Consider the following 25,923-nt stretch of genomic DNA (forward strand, 5'->3'; position numbering starts at 1 on the left):
CATGGAGATGCGACCCGCCGATACCGCCTAGCCCGCCCGAGGAATTACCCTCGGCGCGCTCGGATTCTTCAGCGTACGTCAGTAATTTACCGCGCAGAGAGCTCGGCGTCATGTCCCGCCGCCATACGGTCCCTTTTCTTCTCATCCTTGGCTCGTTCCCCTTTTGCCCCCTTCCCCTCCTCTTCTCAACCCTCTTTCGTTTATTTTGCTCGACCCCACGTTTCCTGACAACCGCGTTAATTTCCATTTCCCTCGTAGGCAACGACATCTCCGCTGTTTGTTTTTTCGCGTACTATACCGCGTACTGGTCTTTTAACTTTAATTTCCGTTCTTTGTATATGCATAGTAACATCCCCTCACAGTTTATTTTCTCGTCATTTTGTGTCTCTCCTTCTGCATAGTTTATTTTTGAATTTTTTAACTCTATAATTTAATAATGTCAAATTTTAGCTTTTGTTACTTATAAGATAATTTTTTAAGCTTTACCTCAGATATACGTCTTTTATTTTGTACGCCTTTATTTTAACAATATGAAAAGATGATAATAATCTTAGCGTTAGTTTAAAACAGATTTTTCTTTTTGCTCTCATTTTTGTAATAGAGCAGCTGTCTGTATCTTTTTCTGCACAAGATTTCGCCAACCATCGGGACATAACGTTTAGATCTAGTTTAGGAACAGGTGGATGCTCTGCGGCGTGACGAAATATTTTTTGTTGAATGTGAAATTGACAGGTGCTTCAGCTAAGCTCGTGTGTGTATTACGGTGACGCTGTTAGCGAAATCGTGAGAAAGATTACTGGCTTTATAACGATGGATGTCATTAGCTCTCGTCGAAATGAGTTTTTGTTACAATGCAACCTAATACTGCTCCGAAATGAATACACCCTAATATTCGCTGGTAGTGTACGAAAAAAGCCATCTACCAAGGTGAAACATACAAAATTACGGTCTTGTGTGAAATTGCTTCTTCAAACCTGTATTTTTAAAAGATACATAATAAGCAGACGACAGTTCTTTACTCTCACATGTATTCACATATACCTTTAGTTGCATATTAGTATCACACTAGAAACATTTCTTAAAGTCTTGGTTTATTATTCGTTTTTATCGTGCATATCTTATTTTTAATTATTGAAAAATTAAGTAACTTCTTAATTTGTTATGATAGTTGTAATTATCAATCGTCGTATAAATAAATAAAATAAAAAATGCATTCTTTCTCTTCGATATATTGTATTATTTCTAATTTTGAATTATACATTTTGAATCTAATTATATTTTGTAGTAAAGAAATTTGATTAATGGTTTTATTTATAATAACATTCTCTTTTAATTTACTTATTAATTAAAAACCGAGATTGTATTTTAAGAAGATTAATTTGTTACACAAGATTTTAATGTTTATGTTTGTTTAAAGTAAAAGGTATTTATATCTGAAAATGTAAACATTTTAAATGACACATTTTACTCTCAATCTCGACAGCAGCACTCTTATTTTTCGTGCTATCGCTCTCGCATTCGTAAGAATTTTAACAAGATAAACAAAAAATATGTGTATGTCCATGTGTGCGAGTTCTTGCACCTGCACAGGCAAGTTCCTTTACTGCTTGCCGTAAAACATAGTTAAGCGACGGATACTCGTACTGGACATAATCCTTAAGGACAGACAGAAATCTTAATCAGTCAGCCTGCTTAAAGCACTTTGTATAGAAATGTATTAACACTATTAGGCTGAATTCTTCTGATCCTTTAAAATGCTTTTCACCGGATGACACAATTGTACAACGTTGTATCTATATAGCGATAGGAATTAAATATCTTACTATATAATTTCTAAAAAAAGTCATCAATGTGTGACATTAGGAATTCAGGTAACAGAGTGTATCTTATATTAACCGCTTTATTAAAATATCATCGTAACGTTGTGATAAAATCTTGTCAATGTGCAAATTTTCTAGCAAGCTATTCTTGTTTTTTAAACATCTGTCGACAAAAGAAACCGGTTCACTAGCTTGAAGCTGCTTAATAATATGCAGGATGCTATCTAAATAGATGGAAAATAAATGTTTAGATAAAATATTCACGAGTCTAACAAAGAAAAATAATAGTAATATACTAGCAGAAGAGAAAAAAAAATAAAAATTTAGTGAACAATTTCTTTGCACTTTAGAAAAATTAAAAGAGAGTTATATAATATTTAATAGAAAACGAAATATTGTTGGTGCAATTTTTTTATGATTGTAAATGCAAAAAAGTAGCAGTATTATTTTTAAATAAGAAAGAGATATAATGAAAAATAAACAATTGTCACATCTCTGAAAACTTGGGATCGTGCATGTATAAAAAACGGATGAAAGGCGGTGCATTGCTTACGGGAGCGAATTAGAGACATGGTGTGAATGAATGAAACACGTGATAAATGTGTGAATGACTGTGCATACAAAAGTTTCAGAAATTTATAATGCATTTCGTGGATAGGAATGCATAAGTTTGTTTAGCTCGTGAATTAAATTATAAACCGACATTGCGTGTGTATGTGTATACATTAAAATTATGCTTAGAAAACAAATAATTTTTCTAATATTTATTTTATACATATCGCTCTTTAAATTATTAAAAATAATATATAAAATAAATACATATTGCAAAAAAATATATTAAAGAGATATAATAAATTTTGTCTATCGATGATTAATCGATATGACCAATGATGTAAGCGTTACGAAATAAGCTTTTCTGTTATAAGTTTTTTTTCTCTTTATCGCTCTCTACATTTAACTTCTTCTTAATTCATACTCCAAACTGTACTGTAGTCAGTTACACCGTGACAGAATCGTCGTCATGCCTGTGATTTTTATTCTACCTTTGCGTCACTCTTTCGCCTACCGCATCTCGATACTTCTTTTTCGACCGAGAAAAGTACAAAAGCCGCCGTACAAGAACAAGGAGCGCGTCTAATGTCTTTATCGAGTCCGGAATCCGTCGAGTTCATGCGTCAACATCGTTCGGGGTTTTGATGGAAAAAGTTCAATGAAGAAAACGAAAATTCAATGTAATGTTGAGTCCTTATTCTTCTTTCTTATTTTTTTCTTTTTTGTGATGTTATTGATGTTATTTTTTATCTCTTAATAACAATCTACTTCTCATATAAATTTTTGTATTTTTAAAATGTTATTATTTTATTAAAAATTTAAATTTACTTTTGAATTCATTGTCTAAGAGTTGTCTCGGTAATCACAAAACAAATACAAAAAAAAAATGCGATAGAAAGAGGAGAAAGAGACAAAAAAACAGACTGACATAATGAGACTAGAAAGCATCTAGGGAAAACGACTGCGGTTCTCGCTGAGACAAAGGGCGAGAACCTGTACTCAAAACAAACATCACTCCGCTATTCATATGACGGGCAGATTCGAACATTCATCCCTTGTTTAAGCGCGAGAGAGCGACTAAGATTCGTTGACGAGGCAAGGACCGTTCGCGACAACACCGGGTAAAATCGAGTTGCATTCACACGCGCTCGGAAAAGGAAGTAGCGTATAGAACGTTGCAGAAGAACATAAGAGTGACGGTCGGATGCGTGACATCAAACATCTCCCTTCAACCGAGGTGTTAAAATGCCATTTCTTCACTGAAAAAAATGTATTGAATTCGAATAAGTATTTATTTCAATACTGCTAAATAAATTATTTATTTGAAACTAATAATATTGATTTGACGTGAGAAATATTTCTTTGATATAAGAAAATCCTTTCTAAAACGAATAAATATTGAAATAAATATTTATTAATTTAACTTTTTTTCAGTGTTGTTGCCATTGCGTCCCTTTAGCCACTGTTCTTCCAAATATAAATCATTAGATTAACAACATAAGAGAGCACACAAATATTTTTAAATAACTTCGATTCTGTACTATTATTCTTTATCAAATCCTTGCTGAAGTAGTTGAACAAATGTTGGATTCCATAATAGTTTGATATCTAGTCAGTTTTATAATGTTGATTTATGAAACAATTGTCGTGGTGCTGTTAGCTTCCGATATCCATCTCGAAATTCTTCATGTCTCAAATATATCGATTTTGTTTCGTTATCTTTTCCCCGGGTACGCCATCTCAAATTAGTATTCCTCGTGACAGTGGCGTAATGTCGCGCAAGTCATGTCAATCTCCTATCGTGAGGCAATTAGTAAATTACTAATACTTAACTGTCGAGAAGAATGCAACACAGTCTCTTGTGGATACGTCGTGGAGGAGGTAGCAATCTTACCAGCGACAGTAGCGAAGAACGAGACAGTGTTCACGGCTGCAGGTCCGGACGACGTTCGTTCGGCCTAGATATCATCAGGATCCCCGGTGGGTCCGGCTTCGGGGATCATTAGGACCCGAGGACGACGCATTCCGCAGCGACGTTCATCGAGAGCACGGTCGGATCATCCGGTGGCTCTCGAAACAGCTTGTCTCCACCGTTAAGGTCCGCGGCATTTATTAGAACCCTTATCAGATTTCGATTTGGACGCCGGCCAATAACGACGGATACCGTAACTATTTTTATTAGTACCGCGAGAACTGTCTATTCTCCGTGTGCGAGCGAATCGTTTCATCTTACAGAAATACCGATAAAAGTTCAAAGTTGGGTGTCTCTTTTTTTGTTATATATATACATATGTATATATGTATAATTTCCATTTATCTCAGCGAGAAAATTTTTCCGAGATTTTTCACGTAAATTTCGTGTATACAATTCTCTCGAAAATTATTTATTCTCTTGTTTCTTTTGGAAATTGATGACATAGTTAGGTCGAAGATAAATTAATCACAAAAGACTTTATCATAAGCTCGTTGAAAGGTTTAGTCTGCTCTTATTGAATTTCATGTTTTTCAAAAATTCTTATCGATCATAAACCATTTCACTTTATGCAACCACAACTATTCACAGAGTTAATTTGCATACCGTAATTAAACGTTTAGCGAGATAACCGTTCAACATCTTTAAGAAAACGACGGGAGTCTGTAATGGCCGATGTAATCTTAGCAAACTTCAGAGGTAACGATTTATCGAGCTTCCAACGATTTAACAACCAGTTAGTCGCGTCACAGATTTTTCCATGTATTGATTTATGTTTTATTAGATTTAGTTAACAAACACAGGAGTGAAATTTTAATTTGAAATTCATTTTAAGACCGCTTGCTGAGAACATTAAAGTCTTATGCTTTTACAGTAGCTCAGATTCCAATTTTCCCAATTATATGTTTTAGCTTTCTGTCGATTGCATAGATTCATTACTGTAACATTTGTTTTTGAAAGTATGTTAGTACAATTAATTAAGAAAACACTATGAGATATATATGTATGTGTGTGTGTGTGTGTTTGTAAAATAACATATATAAAATTACAAGACCTTATTTCCGTATCTGATTATAAAAAATTAAAGTCTTTTTTAAGAGCTAAATTAAAATAATTCCTACACATATAAAGCGAGGCTAAAATTTCGATTTGATTGCACACGGTGTCTGCGTCATTTTGCTAAAAGAAGTCGACTGTAAAATGTAATGCGCGGTATATCAGTGCTTATATATAACAAGGAATACAAATTGTAACGATAGTCGAACAAATTCGACGGAATGGTCAGTGATCAGATGAAGGAAAACCTCCTTCTGCCACCTCAGCGCCGAGCGTATCATCAATCATCAATCACAACAGCATCAATCTTTGTAACAGTATAATTTCATTGACCTGTTAACGTTCTCTCATTCCGCGCTCTCATCAATATACACACCCGTATTATTGACTGCGGTAATCAATCCCGTGAACCTTGCCGCGGGCATCCGTCTTCACGCGCACGTCATGCACAGTGAATAGTAACACGAAATAGCGCCGATAAGACGTCTGGAGAGAGCTGGAGGGAAAATATAGCTAGTCCTGCTTTTTTTAAATGCGGGCCAATCGCGTTTAACCCGAATATAATGATCGAATCAATCTTCTTTTTGGCAGCAGCGAGAAAAAAGACTCCTCGGCTACGTATATGCAACACCTCTTATTACTTACAAGATATTTTACACACATTTATTATGCATAGGTGTTACTTAATGAAATATAAAAGAAGAATACGAAGGCGTGAATAAGCGCGCCGAGTGTTATGCCTTAGGGATTTAAAGAAGAAGCGGGATCTCTAATCTAAGGTATCGAAAAGCTCGACGACGGGATCTGGCATTGATCCGCGTCGTCGACACCGGATTACGCCTGGTGGACTTGTCCCGATCGAGTTCTCGAGTCTGTAGCGGAAGGCCCTTTAGATTTATCGCGGTAGGGTCCGTTGCACGTATACACACACTTGCCAACAACTCTTCAAAGAGATAGAAAGAGGAAGCGTCTTGCGAAGAGAAGCGAGGGCGCTATTAAAAAGTAAAAGAGGAAGGGAAGGAGAAAAGAGGGAGGAATAAAAGGAATGGACGAGAGAGAAAGAGGGTGACTCGGGGAATTTACACCGTGAATTTCGTCGCTTCTTGATCCCACGGGACCGAGCATCATATATCCTCTTCATTTCCTTGGCGAAAAGAGGATGCTGCGACCGGTTCAAACGAGTGCTCTGGCCGCGACGGACATGTTCAAGCAAATTGTACAAGACAAGGCTGCGTGCTTCGGCAATGAGCCTTTTTTCTCTCTCTCTCTTTCTCTCTTCCTGTGTAAGAGAACATTTTACGTACGCATTCTACGGGATACATTCGCGTAAGTCCAAGCTTCAGGTTCTCCGCATTTCGTGCTATATCATTTTGTCTGTAATGCTGAATTTCTATTTCTAGATAATTTATAAAAATTATTTGGGGATTTGACGTTTTTATTTTCCTAAAAAGTACGTAAGAAAATAATTTGAAGAAATAGGAGCTCCAAGTTGTTCAAAAGTTCTGTCGTTGAAAAGTAATGCAGAAGTAAAATTAAAATTATTATACCTGCTATCTAAATGTATTTACTTTTACGATATATTCATAGAAAACTTATGTTTAGCAAGTGCTCATAAAGGCACTTTTTCAACGTGTTTAACGACATAATAACGTATGCAACGTATGCATAGTGATTATTACGACATACCACCGCGAAAGAACTATTCTTTGTACAGCGTCCTTCTGGCTGAAAATAATCACCTATTGTGATGCTAGATATCAGTACCATCGTCGTGCGACTCTCTCATATATCGTGAAAAAAATGGGAAGCCTCTACCGTGCTTTTTAATAGTAATTGGCGACTAAATCGGTAGACCATTGTTTACGAGCGTTAAACACCTGTAACGGTCGTGTCAGCCGCGCGTACGTTTCCACGATAAAATACATTAATGCGCGAAGCCGAAGCGTGTTGCACACAGCCGAGTTGCATACAAAGAAAGGACACTAAAACCCGCGGCGCGGACAGGTCACACGCACGCACGTGCTCATATTATTAACGACTCGTTGCTCGCAACTTATGGGCTATTAATTAGGGACCGGATAAAAGTAGGCACTATAAAATTATAGAACAAAGTTCAGCGAGCGTCTCTCTGCATCTCTCGATGCATCTTTATGCAGAATATTATTTTACAACTTCTGTTTTCTTGCTACGATTACATTTAATTATCCATACCTTTTTACAAAAGAAATTTTTTGTCTCATCCCTCATCACTCTAGCATTCATTATAATATTAAACAATTTTTTTATTAGTCTACATTAATAAATATAATGTATCACATTCTTTACGAGCGTTAAAATTATCTACATATACCCTTTTTACAAAAGAAAATTTTTTGTCTCATCCCCTATCATTCTAGCATTTATTATAATATTAAAATTTTTTTTTATTAGTCTGCATTAATAAATATAATGTATCACGCATTTCTAAAGAATTTCATAACTGTAAATTCAGATTTCAAGAAATTTATATATTAACTCATTATTTATTAATTAAACATAAAATCTTTTCAATATATCAGTCTATATAATTGAACGCGTCATGTAATGATAATAATACGAAAAAAAGAAATTAATTAAATTTGATTTTGCAAGAAGAAGAATTCATGATTTGTCGTCTCTCTCAAGTCATAATTCAATATGACTGCAGGAAGAAACCAGGAGTTCTACAACTGGCAGTATTCCTTATATCGCAAGCACGTGTTCCGCATTAACATTTTGCATTAACACGGTGAACGTACCTAAGGCATACCTCTCTTCCATGTTTCTAATCTTCAACCGTTTCAAGGTATTCTCGTGGGAAGAGTGCAAAAGGAAGATTTCGCGGAACGCGAAGGTGGATGCTTTTATTAATGCGCGTGGTCGATCGTAAACGCTTTAATTCCGCCTATTTCCTGAGCAGTATAAACTCGCTCACGACGTAGCCTGTATGATATAATGATAACGATGTTCTCTACATCAGAATTACAGTCGTAAAGCTTCCCCGAGACTGTTTTATATAAACGCTATTTGTTCGAGACGCGATTATGCGCAAAGACAGAAATACATTTATGACTTTAGTGATACTTTTAACGATGTAAGATGAAAGTTTAGTGACATCAGGGCTTATATACGGTTCTTCTTAATACAACTATCGTTCGTGGCGTCATGGAATGTCACCGCGAAAAAGCGAGAAAGGTGGTCTAAGTCAGCATGCGCAAAAAATGCAAGAATCTTGAATAATAAATCTGTCTAAATAAATATGCTCATTTCCATAAAAAGTTGCATTGTAAAAGATACATGTACCAAATTTATATGTAATTATTATTATTATTATTAATAATATTTATATTTATTTTTTTTATTATTTATTTATGTATAACACAAGCGTATATATAAATTAATGCAACGTGTGTCAATTAAAACAACAAAAAGTCAATCATCGCGAAGCGCAATTCGCAAAGCTTCAAAGGATTCGCGTGTACGAGATCTCGCGTGCGAGTTATGCAAATTTGGAAGAGACATTAGTCTCGGTCGCATCTTATGATTTGAATCCCCGACATCGCTCCTTCCTCGGAAGGAGCGAACGGACCGCAGGATAATAGCGCACCTACGGTAGTAACACATATATCTTGTAACCGTGACAATATCTGGCCCTCTCGGAGCGCAGCGTCGCGGTTCGTGGACAGCGTGGAGAGAGTCCGGTCGAGTGATTTATAAACGGATTCGGGGGGGTTGGGACAAATGCAAATTTCAAGCCACGTGAACTTGCTGTTCCATCTAGGCCTACATTCGAAGGAGAAGAAGAGGGATCCTCCATTGTCTTAGATCTATTTATCTTCGGCGTCTCTCTCTCTCTCTTTTTCTCTCCAAGGTCTGCCGGAATGCCAACATTCCACGCCGCGGCTTTTCCACTTAACCTTATGAATGTGGAAGACAGGTGAGCCGGACAGAGTCGCTCTCGCGCGTCGTTAATCATCACTGTCAGTTGAGATTAAGCGAGACTCGTGACGATATTACGGCCAACACGGTAGGAGAGACTTACACACGTTGATGCACGCGTACACGTATAGCACGCATATCTGTAAAAGTTAATTGACGAGACTAATTAAATAAACTACCTCGCGGCTCACGATACCGGATATCGAGGACGAGACCGAGGAATTAAATTGTCAGGTTCGCGGAGAGTCATTACGCGCAACCCATAGATTAGCCGTCGATTATTTTTCTTTTCTTCGGATATAACGGGGACGTTCAAAAATGTAAACGACGGAAAGAGGATAATCATGTTTCAGACTATACGTGTAGCTAATGATTTGATACAATGCACAATAGGCCACTTATTCTACGTTGATGCGGAAAACTGCTTCGTTATCCCTGCATTATGAACAAAGAAAAAGTTTCAACGCAATTACATGTTAATCAAATCTTTTTAAGTAAGTTTTCAATTCCACGGCGGAAATTATTGTACGTAATTGATGATTTGCAAGATGCGTGGATTAATAAGAACAGATGTTTATCGACATTAAACGAGATAGTAAATTAATGTAGGTAACGTAGCAATATTATTCGAGATGTTTAATATTTCTTAATGATTTTTATAGTTGACAATTTTCGAACAAAGTTAAATAGTTTTGTTTTTTTTTTAATTAATCCAATACTTTGAATTTCAAAATTAATTAGATCGAAAAAATTGTTACATGGACAGACTTAAAGTTTGTTGTTCATTTGTCGCCGAGAGATCGATGATCTCGTAGAAGTTGTATCCGAGTCTCGCGGATGTCGCGCAGAAAATAAAAGGAGAAAAAGGGAAGAGACGAAGAGAAGGAGAAAAAGTTGAGAATAACCGACAATGAAGAGAAAAGAAGGGGATTGTTTCTCGGCGGCTTCGAGGCCCATCTCATCTTCTTCTCTCTCTCTCTCTCCGTTCCCTCTTTTCTCATCGTCATTTTATTTTCACGAAGGTGAGGAGCCGGTTTGCATAAGAGTAGAGAGAAAGAATAGGAAGAGAAGCGAAGGAAAGAAAATTGGTCTCGACTGGCTGCTCTGCCGTTGCTTAAAGGGCCCACCAAGCGCCAAGGAACTCTCTAAAGAGAGACGAACTCTCTAAAGAGAGAGAGAGAGACAGAAAGAGAGACGTCGGTCCATCGAATCTCTCAGCTTCGTGATACAGACGACGTATAGATATTCAAGCGCGCACGTCAAAGCACGTTACTTAGATTCGCGTTCACGCTCGTGCGAGCGCGCGTTGTATCTCGCGAAAAGAGAACCAGGCTCTCCTTTTCCTGTCGTCTCTCGATTCGCTCACCTAGGCTATGGGGCACTTCTCTTCCTCTGGAAGACGCGCTCCACGCCTCGCGAAGGATCCTTTCCCGGCAGGGCCAAGTCTTGAATCGTCTTCAGTTAGATTTGTAATTCGAGATACGAATCCCCGTGGATATCTCGACTCGTTGCTCGAGAGCTGGCAATCAGTCCGGGTAACGAGAACCGTCAAACGCGTTTTCTCTCCTTCGCTCTGCTATCTCGCGCGCTTCTTCCTGAAATATCGCGGTTTCAGAGGCGATGCTCCGACGTGACACCGCATCTTCGAGTCTGCTTTCCTATTCCTTCGTTAAAATCCCTGATATCGCACCTCCGGATTCTCGCGTTATCGTCACGATCGATAGTAGATGTTACATTGAACTTGATGTCTTCCGGTGATTCATGCACTAGAATATATTGCGAAAGACTTGTAAAGTATCCGCATAAGAGATCTGCTGGATTAACTGTCAGCTATTAGAAAGTAATTTCTAATAATCATGACAATATAATTTTTAGTTTTGAATCGATATCAAAATTGGAGCAAAATTTATAATCTAAAATTTCAATGTTTTTCGTATAATTTTTTTATATGTTATGTGGATATATTTTTACAATAAATCTAAGAATTGCATAGTCAAGATCTGTTCTTATAAATATTAATAAATATTGGATCTACGCGGGATTTTTTTTCTAATATATTAATTATTATATATTGATACGTCTTATGCGGTATTAAAAGCAAAACTGTAAAAATACTTAATAACGGAAGAAGAAGAACATGAATAACGGAAGAAGATCATGCATGTGTCGACCAAGTGTGTTCAGCCATGATGCTGCGAAAAGACTAAAAAGAAAAAATAAATAAATAAAACGAAAAGAAAGGATACGCCGGTGGTTCAACGGCAATAAACTACAGATACATTTATGCGTGCACGCACACGCACAAACTCACGTCGAGCCAAAATCGTGCAGGCGGCAAAGCTGTGCGCGAAACGGTCGCCGCTCTCCGGAAGAAGGAAAAAAAATACGCGAAAGAGCAGAAGACAAGGGAAGTAACAGTGCATACGAGACGTAACAGAAGGCAGAGACGAAAGGAATGGAGAAAGAGTTATCTGCATCAAGATAGTGCGCGAATCTCGAGCTTTCATGCGACAAACGGAGATATATGTGAAAATATGGAAAATTGAAAATATATAAAAAATGAAAAATATATATTTATATATAATATTCCCCCAAACTGTCGATTAAATCTATCAAATGAATTTAATTAATTTAAGCCTTAATGAAATCCGATAATCTCATTTTTAATTAGACAAATCACGCGTATAGATATATATTATATGTATAAATTTGATTAAAAATAATTATTACTTTTATTCGCGCATGTAAAAAATGTCGATATACTTTTTTTTTCTACACTCGGAAGGAAAATCGAGATCAATGTGAAATATGACAATGCAAAATTTGATTAAATTTGTAGCATACATTAGATAGAGCGGAGGCATCTTTGCAAAAAGACTCGAATCATAGGGATGTCGCGCGACAGTAAGAAATGCATGACTGCGAGGAATCCGAAGAGAGGAGAAGGACCGATACGGGATTCCTTGCAATCAACATTATCTCCATACGCGTATACCGAGAAGAATTCTTCCCCGCTTTCCATCTTGTCCCTGCTAGTCTTTTCTTACGGCATTCTTTTCGAGTTTCCAAGTTGTTAATGTGACACGCTACACGCATGATTAATTTTGCATAATTCTTGTCAGCGTTTATACATATACACGTGACTTTCTTTCTCTCAAAGATCAATGCCAGGAATTATCGTAAAAGCCGATAGTGTATTTTAATGATAGCTTGTCTTCGATGTATCAAATGTTGCTTAGTAATCGATATAAAAAAAATTCATGAGAGAGATTACATATTAGAGAATATTTAATCTTCATAAATTTATACTTTTTCACTTTATAAAATGTATTTGTATGTTAGAAGATACTTTATTATTAAAATAAAAAATTAATATAATTATAATATATTAAAAAATTTACAGCTACTATATAACTGTCGCACAATGTAACATATTTTTATATCGTATTGCGTACGCTTAATTTGAACGTACACATACTAATCCATGAAATCGGATAACGTTCAACTTCAGTCACGCACGTATGACATTTTTTCCACATTCTTCATGGGAGATTCAAGTGATCGAAGATCTGCATGACGCGTCAGAGATTCTCTGGAATTGAGTGACGCACGATTATTAATGTTGCTGACAATCAGGTCATTGCGCCTGAATAAGCAATGACGTCCTTATGGTTGCAGGACTTCGTGCTTACTTCTTGTCGCATCCGTGAGGCATGCCTGCGATGCGGACCCTCGATGACTAAGGGCTCCGACCAAGGAGTAGTCGGGGCTAGTCGAGTAGATGAGAGTGGAAGTCGGGGGTCCATTCCATCCTCCTTCCCTTTCCCCCATTTCGCGTCGCATCGTGAAAGAAGCCGCGCCAGCTCTGTTGATCAACTTGTCGCTGCTCCAATTATCCCCGACCATCGTCGTCGAAACGGTCGGTAGACTCGTTGATTGATTTACGCTATTTTCTTCTGGCCGCCTTTCTCTTGCGCGATCCAACCTCGGCAGTCGACGCAAGCGGATGATGCGATCGGTGCCCGACTAATCACGCGGGGCAATTAGCATCTCGGTAAGGGCAGGCTCTTTTTTGCACCAGGTCCAAACCAAGTATGCTCAGACGAACTCTTGGGAAAATAATTGGAAGCATACGTGAAAAAAAGAAAGTTATACGGCTTCAAAAAGAAGCTCTTCTTATTTGCAATTTTATGTTAATATAAGATTGTTAGATTTTACCAAATCTATATATTTTGATATATATATATATACCTAATGGTAATAATTTTTTTATTTTCTCAGTACGACTATATGTATAATTCTCGTATCACATTATTTTACAAGATATATTATAGAGTAAAGAAGTAAAAATTTTATATAATCTATCAAAATTTCTTTAAAATTCTTTTCTCTCGTGAATCTTTCTTATTTCTCGTGATGGAATGCGATAATAAATATAATATCAGAATAACAGGTTTGATGATAGAACTGAAAAGAAAATACAAAATGTCAAGTATAAATATATAATATAAAATTAAATGAGAGAGTAGAATAAAAATGAACGCAACAATAGTCCACAGTCACGAAACATTTTATTGTATAAGACTTTACGTCTCTTCGCGCTGCACGATAGGGTCAAATCGAATATTGTCTGACGTGTCATCATTTAGGAAAGATATATCAAACGTCGTACACGCAGGCGAGATTCTCGTGCTGTCTCACCATCGGCGATCAAAGTTCAAGTCGGCGTGTGTTATTGAATAATCATCGACTCTATACATCTTTCGAGGGAGGCAACCAGTTCGACGAAATGGGGACAAACGTAACCGGATAATTAACTAAACGCTTATTCTAAAAACATTTAAGTATGTCATCCCACCTACGCATCTAATCCCCCTGCATTGTACGCTAACGAGCGGCACAATGGCGACTAGTGCCATCCGCCTACGCGACATATCCTTCGACGTTCGATTCAGATGACGTGAATCACGTGAAAGATGAACGAGTAAGTGTATATACGTGATACAATGTATCTGAGAATATAAGTGCATTAATGACGCACGCATACCATGGGCGTCCGCAGGATTTTTTCCAGGAGACGGCACAATTAAATATTTTTTGTTATTTTTACTTTTTTAAATTTGCAAATAAATTCCAGTTTCAAAGGAGATTCCATTTTGAAAAGAGAGCAAATGCTTAAATTTTTTTACTAATTCCAAGAGGCAAATACTCCCTCTTGCCCTCCTCTGCGAATGCCCATGCACACTACGTTGTAATTTTCAAAGATCTTGCAGCCGATTCATTTTTTCTTATAAATTCACCGCGCTTTGAGATAACATCATAATCTTGCCATCGGAGCAGGTCTTCATATTGTTTAAAGAATCCGCATAGTAGAAGAGAAATACAGCAGCAAATGATGCTATAAAAGCTGAAGAACCTCGTTCAAGATATACGTGCTAAGCAGAGCGACGATAAAATAAAATTACAACCTGGACTTTTATATTTTAGTGGGTCTTCTCAATTTCTCTTTTATCAAAAGCCGCCGCGATAAAATCTAAAATCATCTACTTTCTTGAGTTCGTCATTATCCGCTCCGCATCCTAGCATAATGATCTCGTCGCGTGTCCTACATACTCAATTGACAAATACCTACCAAAAAAAAAAAAAAAAGAACGAGGAGGAAGAAGAAATACTTCTCTTTCTTATACTAATGTTATTATTGTCAGCGACACGATGATATAAATACCAGAAAAAGCTAATAAACTCCAAACAGAAACGTGCGTCGACGCAGCAAAAAGTCCGACATTGTGTGCTGCCGATCCATTTTACTCGCGTTTCAAGAGATCGCATCAATCATACAGGACTATATCTTCCGTCGCGAACATTATGACCACTTTCCTCCATGTCGTTTCACAATAACGACTTGTCAAGTTTGGAGAAGGGATAGTCGATCGGTAGCTTCCGAGAACTCAATGAATCCCGACGGCGACGACGATGACGGAGCTGGGGGCGTCCGCGAGAGGAAAGGATGGTCTTATTATGCGCGGCAGGCAACACGTGTACCGAGTACAAGGTGATGGCTGCGAACCCCACGAGAAGTAGCGAGATGAAGAGGAAGAGACGTTCGCGCTTGCGCGACAGAGGGAAGAAAGGGAAGTGGAAGTGCGGTGGAAGGGTTCTCCTGCAGGTGAGTCTGTAATCAGTAGCTTCCCGCCGACACCAGGACAGGCGCTTCCACTGTAACGAGAGGTCCGGTTAGATCGCCGCCGAATCGGGTGCCCCGCGGCCGCAGCAGTCGGAATCGAAGCAGAGGGCCAATTACTCGAACGTCTTCACTCCTGGGGCGGCTGGCGTCCCACTGGGAGCATGGGCATCTGGCACCAATCTGCCTACTCTCCGCGTTAATTCAGCCCCCTGATTCCTCTTCTACTTTGCATGAAGAAGCTCTGAATCGCGGAATCATTTCCGCATCGCGCGCGAACAGACTTTAAAGCTCTATATGCCTCTCGCATATATTCGTTTGTCGTCTATATAGACGACATTTTTTCAATTAATTTAATAGTTTATATTCATTTTCTTGACATAATAAAGAGAAGAAAGATTGCGTTCAATGTTAGTATAAGAAAAGAAGAAACATGAACAATAATGCATTAACTATGCATTGAGACTGCGTTTGCATAGAATCTAATATCTTACATTTCATGAGAGTATTATATAGAAAGCAAGAAAGAGGAATAATGTTGAATTTACATTGCGAAATCTAGATGCGGTTATAAACGTGACGTTGAAGATTTATTATGTCATTTAAATCTTTCCATTATTCTTGGCCTGCTCAGTTTTCCCCTTTTTGTAACATAATCAGGCCAGTCTGTAAAATAGTCCGCGCCTCGCCTACTGTCGGACTAACTAAGTTGATTTATAGCGCTTAAACACCATGTTGTGTTCTTTATCATGGAAATGTAGGCACTTTAACAACCATGCGGTAATAAAGCTCTGGTTAGACAATTAATAGCATATCTTGTTTCCACCGAATTCAATGAATGAAGATCGATGATCGGTCTTCTAAACACGATGTTGCCTGATAATTGACATTTATATTTAAAAAGTGGGAAATTTTTCTTTAGAATATCACGCAAAGCAAAAATAAAATTGATAAAAATTTTAAGTGCACTCTCTCTCTCTCGGTATCGGTATGCGTACCGGATGCCAGCGTGCCGGATCGCGACGCGTTAGTGATTAAAACGCGACGCACCGTGACAGTTGGTGGGGAGGATCCTCCGATGCCACATAAGAAATCGAATTTAATAAAATCAATATTAATTGTCGCGTTTATGGCGAGTCGGAAGAGAGAGGAAGAAATGTTTCGATGCCGCGCCGAATCGTGGCGGCTCGCGCTATTGAATATTCAAGTGCACGCATCGGTTAAAAAGCTGTTTATGGGTCGGTGTTGCGCAGCGTCCGGTTTTTGCCACGAGAAGTTTGAGCTGGAGGGGAAGCGGGAGCTCAAGACTGATCGGTGGTCCCGAAAGGCCACCATGTTTAATCGAGGATATATTGTCCGATCGATCGACGACGGCCAAACGCGGGAGAGACGAAACGAAAGCGGGCGACGCGCGATTAATTAATAACGTCGGTGCCATTTTCATTTTGCGAGGGGAGAACTCGTCCTTTCTGTGGTAGCTGAGAAACCGCCCAAGATCGGAGTCGAGATATCGTTCCGTTAGTTGGGTCTTCCAGTAGATTCTGCTTTTTATCCGCGATTGGGAATTTCGCGAGATTAATTAATCAGTTTGAGGCATGCACAATATTGGCAATGCAGATGCCTTAATGAGAAGACTGCTTAATTGTGCATCGAGTAGGATATTAAGGTAACAGTAAATTATTGCGAATGACCGGAGACGAAGCGCATTTCGAGATTGTATTTTTTTTTATAAGGTGAATTAATTGAATAGCTAATTGGCTACAAGCCGATACATTGCGATTATATTGTAAAAATATAGAAACATAAAGTAATACGTTTTTCGGGAAAAAGAGGATTACAAGCTATATTTAGATAGCAGCAGAAAATACGAGACAAAAACAATTCAATAAGATGATGAGAGATATGGAGTTACTACTTCGTGTAACGTCACGGTGATTGGAAACTTATTCATGGTATTATTTCGTGATTCAGCAATCGGGTCCGACGTCGGAGCTTTTTTCACAGGCGTAAGTCCCGTATGTATCGTCCTCTGTCTTCTCTTCGGTACGTTTTTTTTCTTTTAAAAACCGCATTACACGGATTGATTCGCCGCCCGTCGTTCCATGTTTCGCGCTTCTCTCTCCTTTCGTTCCAGATAGTTGTTTTCCCGTTTTTAACTTGTTCTGAGCCTCAGAGAAAGACTATAATGCTCGTTGAATCTTTATACGATAACAAATATTATCATAATTTGTATTTAAGCAATTATGAATATAATTTAATGATAATTTATTTTTTACATCATTTTTCTTCATCTATTTTCTATTTTTTTTTTTTTTGAAGTAGATAAGAGAAAATTAAAAAATAAATTTTACTTGCAATTACAGATTATTATAGATGGCAAGTGCAATTATATGTTTTCATTACCTTCTGTGCCGTGCAATTTTATCTGTAATCGGAATGAAGCTGTAGAGAGCTTTTAAAATATTCGACACTTATTGTTAGTTTTCTTTTTATAATATAATATTTACGACGATATATTTTCGTAACGCCCGTACCTCAAATATATTTTATAACTGCAATCAACCACTGGTGATTATTATGATGTAAAAGGTGAAAAGTTTATATCCCGCAGGGATTAAAACTCAAAGCGGAGCAAGAAGTTCGTTGCCGGGTAAGGAGCTACTTTTGATCATCGTTATCATCGTTAATTTTGGAACATGTCTCGCGGGCCTGCGCTTCCCTACACGGACCCTGGGGCTCGGCGTAACTCACAATTACCATCGTGGTCATCCTCCCTGTGACTCAAAGGCTCCAGAACGCCCTGTTATTTATGACGGGGTGTTCCGGCCGTTTTAAAAAGGGGTGCAACGACAGGGCCGATGGTCCGAATGCGGACGCCCCGCAGCGTCTTCTCCGCACACTGATTAAACACGCTCTTCCACGGTGACGTGTTAATCGCGAGGATTCATCACCTCCTTCTCTCCCGTTCGTCCTCCTTTTTTCGTTTCATTTTGTGAATCTACCTCAGCATCGAATCCCGTTTGTTTTTCTTCTTGTGATGCGTCAAAATCTTCTGTTTCAAAAAACTCCACACTCTCAGTCGACTCTATAGATATAAACATTTTCAGAACAAAGTGCTCTTTTTGAAAATATTTCTCTGATATTATAGAATAATCAAGAAGCCTTTAGAAAAACGGTGCTCGCATAATAATGCTTTGTACGACAAACATGTAGATTTGATCTCTCTGAAGAAGCTTGAAGGGGTTTAGCAAATATCTCGCTATACAACGAGTACAATTATGAAGGCTGGTCATTCGGCTGGATGATTTGACTATTCAAAAGAGGCTTCCGTGAATCATAAAGAGAGATATAACGTGCGTTTAATGCCTTTAGCAAAGCTCTTCGTGGGTGAGCTATTCGTATACACGTGGATCGTGTTCATCCTTTATTCTCGAATCCTGACGGCGCGAGGAAATTTCCGTGAGGCGGTGGAGATAATCCGCACGAACGTATGATACATTGAAGCGCTCACGAACTATAAATGTCAGCCATGAAAAATATGATAATCGTCAATCTGCATAGTCCGGTACCTCGTGTCAAGATGACATCAACAATCTCACTTATATGCGAATGCAAATATCATCGTAAACTAAACGCTCCGCCACGTCGTGTGAATGTACGATGACGCCTTATTCTATCTGCGAGAGATAATTAAGATTCGTTTGAACGAAGAAATGCAGAAGAATATTAAAGCTGGGAGACGCGCGCAGTACAACGCCAATCGATATTTCATCGCGTTTCGTTTATTGCCAAGTGTTCCTTAGTTGACGGAAAATATGACTGTGTCACTCTTGCGCGTCAGTTAATGTACCACTGTGAAGCAAGAGCAGTAACTGGTTTGTCGGCCACCGTTTATGAGAGAGCGAAAATACCCCCAAGCTACAATACGAGAATTCCAAGCGCGCGCGCGCCTGGAATGCGATTTTAATACTTTGGCTATCATAGGTAACATATTTTAATTTAGAGGAACAATTTAAATTTATTTTGAAAATGCTCGAGAAATATTTGATATGTGAATAAATATGTTTAATATTACCATACATACAGAAATAACTTAAATAACTTATGATATAATTATTATTACAATGTTTTAATGAACATATGAGATTAATGCAAGAATTAATTCTTTGCCAGCGAATTCCGGATATGTGTTTTAAAACGGTGTATAAATTTATACGAATTTTATATGTATGCATCGTATTGATAAATTAGAATATCATCTTTTATGTAAAAATATATTTTTTTGTAATCATGATGCATAAGTGGCATTTTTCGAAATAAAAAAAATTAAAAATAAAACTAAAAAATTATTATTTGGAATGTATTTACAATAGAAATTTTATAATATGAGTCAAAACTGTTTGCTATTCAAGAATTAATTTAAGAAGCTAGAAAATAATTATAAAATATATAATTTTTCAAAATATCAATACATGTATCATAGATATAACAAAAATATCCTTTAAACAATATCGATTTCGTTGACGTTGCATTCGGCTAATTTTCGTAGTCGGGACTGTACTGTATGCTTCGAAGCGTACGAAAAAGGGGTTACCTCGAGTTTTGTGGGGGAAGCCCAGAAAAAATCAAGGGCAAAGTACACAGCTGTCCGGTAGGAAGTGACTCTGGCCAAGACTCGTATCACGAATCGCTCTTCCGGAATTAAAGGACAGAAGCGGAGGGGTTCTCGTTTCTATCCGAATAATAACAATGAACGGCAGAGGGGAAAGAAGCAGATCCATATACACGGTAAGCTGAATGAGAGTGTGCGCAAAAAAGACGCGGATCTCAGCGGGCATTCTCAACATAGCAGTTTGGGTCCCGATCTTATCGGCTCTCGTGTCGGCTGTATTGTGTTGTCGCCGGGTTGCTGGTTGCCATATACCCGTATGCATGGGGTCTTGCGACAGTGTGCATTCACGTGCAGACACAGACATACATACAGATTAGGTGTGAGCAATACAGAGAGAGGGAGATTGAAGGAAGGCGGTAGGGTATCGTGTACGGGTAAGTCCTACGAATAGCTTCGGTCGATCTATCAGCCGAGGTCGTACACGGGTCCGCAGTATAGATCATCCTCAATGTCTCGGAGCCTCCCACCTAAGTATTCCCATTAAGATCGTATCGTACGGCCAAAACTAATAACCAATCACCAATACGGCGAGTATAAGTGCTCGCGCGCGGCTTTATCATTATCCAATATATTTGATATTATATTCAGTACGGGCGGTACACATCACGCCTCGGATCTTAGAGAGGATATCTTCGCATTAAAGGCGTGCCCCTCGTTTCGCAGCTTTCGTTACAAATCGTTGCCTCGGTGTTAGTTACTTCGGCGTACCTCCGGAATCAAGATTCTGCACCGCGAGTGAAAATATCGACATCGTTAATGACCACCGCGGTGCTTCCTCGTAATATTGTTAGCGTATGTCAGTTCAGACCATTCGAGTAGATCCATTTATTTCCATGGTGTTGCTTGATGTCTGAGAAAGTGATGCGATACAAGATCTAATGTAAAAAGAGACCAGCTTCGGAAGCGCTTGTATTTATTATTCCTTACAATGGGAACGTACATCTATTGATTTGTCATGTTTAATTTTTTGCTTTCAAATGTTTTTAAAAACTTGAAATTAGGAAAGAGAGCAATCAAATTTTTTGCAGCCATTAATAAAAGCCCGTATTAAAAAATTATCAGTTTTAATGAACATTTTTTTGAGATATAGTTTTTTTTAAATTAATAATATCTGGAAAAAATGTGCATTTGTAAATATATATAGATGTTTATTCAGCGATGTGTGCAATATATACTTATATAGCTCTGTAGGTATATTGTACATGGGACGCCAATTCTTTGATGAATGTGTGGCTCAAATGTGGGCTATATGCGCGAATATCATGTCGTAATCTGAAGCAATCGCGCGATTGTGTAAAGACTCTTGTAATATCCGCTTCACCTCGTTTCACCATCTATCGTTCGGGATCTTCGCTTTAATATATTCGAAAAATCAATTTAACAATTCCATTTGCGCAACGATTAAGTTCCTATGTCAAGGTCCCGTGATCGGAAATCGTATCATCCATCTTCCTTTATTGCGTAGGATGCATCGAAAAACTCATTACCGTACACGACCGCACCTGATGTAATATATTGTTGCTTACGTCCCGTCTTATAACGACTCGATAATGTTCATGAGATGCAAATTTTCTATAAAAGGGATCCGCAGAGCGCGTTGCGCAGTGCGGCTAAATATTGCTCCGAAATCGGAGCGTCGAGAGGGAAGAGGAGGCTCTCTTAATTAATTGATAATTAGCTATTAAGTCGAGGATGACTCTGATATTTTTCGTCGGGTAGATTCGATTGTGCTTTGTTCGTTGCGGCACAGCAAGTTTTTCTCTATCTCTCTCTTTCTTTCTGTCTCTCTCCTTAGTGTTTGAATTCGCCCTTTCACTCTTTCTCTATAGGGGATTTTCAGAGGCAAAATACCCGGCTGCCACACCATCGTTTACCATACATGGCTTCTCTGTTTCGCGATGGTTGCAGCGCACGGTGACTTCATTGTATTACATAGTCGAGTTATATTTATCACATACATACCTCGTGAATTATTCTATGTATACGCACATACACATACATTTAGCATACTGTATATATACATATATCATGAATTTTTGGTCGCGCATACATAACAACACCTACATTCAGCTCGTTTTATAAAACCATGATAGACGGTCAGCTCAATAAAATTTCGAACACGATTATTTTAACCAATTGCATTTGCGACCACACGTCTGTTTGTTTCCATTAAATAACTAATAAAAAGTACTATAATTTGATATACAAGCTAATTGAAGATTTTCCTATTTTTTTTTGGATTAACCTGCATAGAGATTGTCAGATCTGATCATCGATCAAACCGCTGGACTTTTGACTTAGGAAAGACTTTCAAATGAATATTAATGATTCTGGCTCGTTGGAAATTTCTATTATACGTATCGGTGCATGATAGATAAACATAAGTCAATCTATTCTTTTACTGACATGCTTCTATCAATCTCTGATCGTAATATTATCAAAACATATATTTGACAGACAAACTTCCGAATATACGAAAGAAGAATAAGAATGTCAATAATTTCAATAATATGCGCAAAATTCTTTTTATCGTGTTATTATCAAGCATTTCGCTGCCTTTCTATATTTCATATTTTAAAAAATTATCCAATTACATCTTTCTACACTGAAAAAAATGTATTGAATTTGAATAAATATTTATTGCAATACTGCCTATTTGAAACTAATAATATTGATATTTGATGTGAAAAATATTTATTTGTAAATGATTTATTAGACAGCATTAAAATAAATATTTATTAATTTAATAATTTTTTTTCAGTGTATTAATTTTTTTATAAACGACCGTTTATATAATATTCTCTTGTATAGCATGCTGAGGGAAACCTCGGTTTAACACGTATAGAATATCTCGTTCCATTCCACTCTATGCATGCGCTTCCAGTCGGTCATGCTTCTCCATTCGTCAACGAAGACGCCGCGATACGAATGTCACGTCAATGGACCGTATCCCCCGCTGAGCTATCGCGCCGCGTACAAATTGGATTAGCCTTGTAGCCCGGGCGCATGATAGATCGAGCAATTTGTCCGCGCGCGAAACGTCGCGACGCATCGACGCGGAGAAATTCCGGACGGTCGTGACCGGCGTCGTCGTACGCGCAGTGGTCCCCGCGGCGGCCACCAGTGAGCGATCGTTACAAGCCGCAGCTACGTGTACTATTCGCGATGTAACTATACGTTCTCCGGTTGTTGGCAATCAACCATACGCGTCTATCCCTGACCCTCCATTTGCCGGGGCGCGAATGTAAATCCGGCGGCGGTGGAACGTCACGCGCATTGTTGCTGCTTGGCGTGAGCAAGGTAGCGCAAATGAAACGTATGTCACGAGACATCTGTTGAAAATACATTAGCGAACACAACGTAGCAGTTGAAGAATAATTATCGAATTTATATGTAATAATTTGACTTTCATTGTATGCTAATTTTCACATATATTTTGATAATTGTTAGTCGATCCTACCAATGCATTAGCACTAAAATCTAATGTGAAAATTGTGATAAAAAGTTTTCATATTGCTTCTTCTATCGCGCGTGTAATATTAGCGTAAATATAAATTGCAAGATATAATCTTGAGATTAATATTTATATTTTATGAGAAATAATGTGAATGAATGTGTCATTAGAAAATTATCGACGCTATTTGTGATCATATTAGTTTTGAGTGTACGCAAGTTGTGCGGTAAAGCTTACCCTAACGAGTTATTATAAGTCGTACTAACGGGTCACTGTCGTATATTAGCGCCTACAGTAATACCCTTGAAAACATACATCACTGCGTATGGCATTGCACATCTTAGAAGTCAGTACGGGATCGTAACAACCGTGGAAAGGCAGTAATTACATATTTTCAAAGTGCGCGCACTTCGAAGCCTGTTAATGAGTAGTTAATGAACAACTGTCATCTGTAATTATTCGGATCTTCATGCATGTACACGTGGATTTACATCTTCGCGCCGGAGGATTTAAGTTAACGTATAGCAACATTATTACAAATTAAATGATGCAACGGTGTTCTCGTGCGAACATGGCAATTGCTTGCCACAGCGTGAAGCTAGACACTTTTAAGAAATTATTGCAAAAAAAAAATTTAATACAAACTTTGATAGAAACTTGCTTCAGGAATTTAAAAATAATTATTTGATTAACACATACGCACAACTCTATTAAAAAGCCTCTATTCTAGAATTTCTTCGTGGAATTATCTCATGTTTAAATTGTAAAAATGTTAATAATTTAATATGCAATTTTTATGATTAAATACAACATGTAACGAGGATTCCAAATATAATTTCGCGTATACGCAATAACCATAAATTTTATTAATAGAGTAACGCATCTCGGGAATCACAGATTGAATTGCAATAATCCTATAAATTAATATAGTATCCACTTATATCCCGACAGTTATGTACAGCATACGTACGCGTCTCTGATAAGGTTCGCGTCGCCTCTAGGCTCTCGCGCGGTTCCTCCAGGATATACTATGTACATTGCGCGACTCACGGTGGTCTACTCCGCCAACGAGTGATTACTGTACGTCTCCCAGGAACACACACGTACACCAGAATGTATGTATTCCCTGGCTCGTTGGCGATCAACCATCCACCCCTATTCAAAGCCCGCGATTCGCGCGTGTAAACACAGGCGAGGCGCGACGCTCCGCATTGCACGTCGTGACGATACCGCGTTCTCTCTGGGAGGCTCATCGAGTCATGTTATACTGTGTAATCGTACACCTTCGCCCTACACAAGCAGCACATATATACATACATGCTTATACAATGCGTTGCATGTGTTGTCAAAAAATCAGCTATCAAAATGACAGCTTCTTTGTGCAACAACGTTAGGAGTTCTATTTTATTAAAAAATAATATCTTCATATTTTATATCATAAATATTTTTTAATCTAAAAAAATCGCGTTTTTTGGTTAAAATTATTACTAATCTAATATTTTTTAGTATATTTATTTATAGTAAATTTCCAAGTTTAATTATTTGTTCCAATATATTACGATTATAGATATTAGACGAAAATTTATGAAAATGTACTTATAATTCGAATATAAGCTTTATCGATTTTTGAATATGTGATATGAGAATATTGTGATGTATCGTATGCATAATGAGAAAAGTACGCGAAGAGGTTTCAGTAGCTAACAACTACGTGGCTTCCGTACCCCGTAAAGTCAATGGCATACGGGAGTTCTGTAATTTTACACCTTCTCCTCCATCTCCGCATTCTGTCGTGCTTCATCGTGGCAGAGAAGCGCTGATGCACATGCCATATCATTCGAAAACGACTATCTGTGCACGCGAATGTCTAGAAGGTAACTGAATCCACAGGCTGAGTTCATGAATGAAAAATATAGAGGAGTTATTTGTGTGATCTGGTTGGTCGCGGTATCATCCTTTTCAACGTTCGTTCTTCATGTGTGATTTATACAGGTAAACGAATCCGCATGATATCCGATCCGCTCTATATATATTTGCGTAAATGATAATAATGATACAAGTGATGAAAGCGATGAAACATTGAGTATACATATTTTTAGTCTACAGATGTATCCTCTTGGATTTGTGGTGTCTAGAATTTTAAAGCTTTTTTTCAGTAATCTAATAGAATGATTTTTATGGCAAAGAAGCCATTAAAAAATTTTATGTTAGCTATCAAACTATTAAACTTGGTTTGATATCGATGTTATAATAGTGTCA

General features: G+C 37.8%; 1 protein-coding gene across 1 annotated transcript in view; it reads left to right on the forward strand.

Moving 5' to 3' along the window:
• The window catches only part of LOC114940517 (L-lactate dehydrogenase), a 142,639-nt gene that overhangs the window by 88,590 nt on the left and 28,126 nt on the right, over positions 1-25,923 (forward strand). The gene's annotated exons all lie outside the window — the stretch shown is intronic.

The sequence above is a fragment of the Nylanderia fulva genome, unplaced genomic scaffold (assembly GCF_048542155.1).
Source record: "Nylanderia fulva isolate GAGA-0341 unplaced genomic scaffold, ASM4854215v1 Scaffold5, whole genome shotgun sequence".
Classification (NCBI taxonomy): Eukaryota; Metazoa; Arthropoda; class Insecta; order Hymenoptera; family Formicidae; genus Nylanderia; species Nylanderia fulva.